The following is a 2,649-nucleotide window of genomic DNA, read 5'->3' on the forward strand; positions in this document are numbered from 1 at the left end:
TTAATAGTGAGATTTAGCATTATTTATATTTAAATTTGAACATTGTGTTAAATTATGAAGACGCTTAGGCTGTTTGAATTTTTTTTCTTGTAATTGAATGTTTACTAGCTGTGGAATAAGTTTCTGTAGGAGGTCTTCCTACATTAATTCTATGTGTACCCTTGTAGTTTCCGCGTCTGCTAGCCACTGAAGTAGGTTGAACACGAATACGACTTATCCGTTTAGAACTAAAGTAATAAATATAAAACAAATGAAGCAGCATAATACAATAAATTGTATATTTTTTAACATATTTATGAAATAGTAATACTAATTAAATATTTACCTAGAAGCAGCATTAATAACAAAGTCTACAGCTTGAGTCTGAGTAAATTTAATTTGTATTTTTTTGTTAAAATGTCAAATATTTTATTGATGTTTCTGAGACATTTTGTTGTAAAACAAGTCCAAGATCATTTATTAAGTTTGAAAATTCTGTCCACTTTTTTTTAAATTATTCGTTTAATAACTGCTAGTTTGGTACATCGTTAGATAAAGTATCATCATCATGTAAGTGTCTTTAGTTGGTCTTTTGAAACACTACAGTTATTTTGAACCCTTTCTGACTCAACTGTTAAAGTTTGTTCAACTATTATATTTTTCTCCATCAGAGATGTTTAAGGAGTTGATAGTTCATAAACATCCTGTAATAATTACAAAGTTCACACCTTAATTAATCTAATCATTGAGTAAATGTTGTTTTATAGTATACATTAATTCAAAAAATGGTTTTGGTGGACACTCATCACCAAGAGCAAGCAAAGTTAGAATATAGCGATCATTTGTTAAATTTTTCTTATGTTCATTTACCTAGTCTAGTTTGTACTTAAATCTGTGCTGTTATCCATCTGATTTAAATATGTATATACTGTATACCATTCTATAAAATCCGGTTGGCGTTAATCTTATAATAAATAAAAATAAATTACAATTAACTACTAGACAATTTGGAAATTCTTTTGAGTTTGGAAAATATTATTTTCAGAAAAGCTCGGTGTTTGAAAAATCCCCCCGTTGACCACTATAACAGCTACACCAACCAACAATAGTATTAATCTCATACATTTTTTACTGTCTTTAGTACTAGGCACTTTATATGTATAATTATCTATTTGCACAACAGTGTATATATCTACTGTTGTTGGTATTCGTGTAAGCTGCATTTCAAAATGGCTTTTCGACCTTCTGATATAAGCAAAATCTAACAAGTGGTGGATAAAATATTTATCCCAAATTATAGCAATAAATTCAATAAGTGCAACTATATGTTATAAGCTTTTGTACGTTCCAAAACAACTTCTTTTAAAATACGAATAGATGCCTCAGAATAATTATTTGTTTGATTATTTCTTGTTTTAAGACTTACTATTTCTGTAAAGCATTGACCACTGATTGCTTCTTTTTAAATTTTCATGTAAACGATCTTTAAGTTTTTGATTATTTTCTAATTGATTTATGTTATTTAAAGGATCTTGAAACCCTTCATTCATTTTAGAATATACTACCTAAAAAATACAATAGTATTTATTTTTAAAATAAGTTCAGCATAAGTAATTTAAAGTAGTTACTTGTTTATAAAAAGCTTCATCAAATTTTGCCTCTGTGTAGGTAGTACTTTGCTTCCAGTTGACATTCTGCTTGCAAGTAATGAAATAAACAAAGTAATTGAGTTGTAAAGGGACAAACTTCTTTAATAGCATTTTTTTTCGGCAACAGAATCATCAGTCATAATTATCTTTGAGTACTAAATGCAAATTAAAATTACAAAGGATTTATTAAGAGCAATACTCCTGCTTTCAAAACTTAAAAATGATCAAAAGTAGAATTGGTTGGTATTATTATAAAGTTTTGATACTTAGTTAAGAAAATATATTTAATATTCATAAATCATACATTTCTACTTCTTAAAGTCTTTCATGAACTAAATATTTTGAATAGTTTTTTCTGTTTGAGGTTCTGGACATTTTAGTTTGAAGTTTGTAATGTGTATTCACACAATATAATTAATTTCAAATTTTTTTTTTAATCATGTTTGTGAATAAAATTATTTGTTAAAGACTTACTTACAATTATAAGAAAACTTTATTTTTAAATTTAAGAATTAAAGAGAAAAGTATTAAAAATCTTTATTAATTATACTATCACAGTTTTCATATTTATCTTATTCATAGTTAGATCGTAATTTAAGATTTATAAATATATGACTAATTTGTTGTAATTTATTGGTATACCTACTATTGCAGCAGTTTTTTGTTCATGCGAAATAAGAAACTCTTATTAAGTAAGAAGAAATAAATTATAGTATAATATAAGATGTAACCGTAGGCATATAAAACAATTTAAAAATGTTGTTTTTATGTCTATGGATTAACGAAATTAATAATAATATCATTAGTGACCAAAATAAATGTATTAAGAGACGCGTGATATTACAGTTCTTTAATCACTGTACACTATGTACTAAAGTTCGACAGACGACGGTTTTCTGGGCGTGCCTGGGAAGTTATATTTTTTTGGTAATTAAATTAAAATATGAATTATAAGTTATATAGGTACCTATTATGTAGGTAGGTACTTAACCAAAACTCGTTTGTCAGAATTTAAATAAGA

The 2,649-nt window shown here is 26.3% G+C and overlaps 1 pseudogene; it reads right to left on the reverse strand.

The window, feature by feature from the left end:
- Positions 1-1,529, reverse strand: LOC132953063 (uncharacterized; annotated as a pseudogene).
- Between the last annotated feature and the right edge of the window lie 1,120 nt (positions 1,530-2,649).

This window comes from Metopolophium dirhodum, chromosome 9, assembly GCF_019925205.1.
Source record: "Metopolophium dirhodum isolate CAU chromosome 9, ASM1992520v1, whole genome shotgun sequence".
NCBI lineage: Eukaryota > Metazoa > Arthropoda > Insecta > Hemiptera > Aphididae > Metopolophium > Metopolophium dirhodum.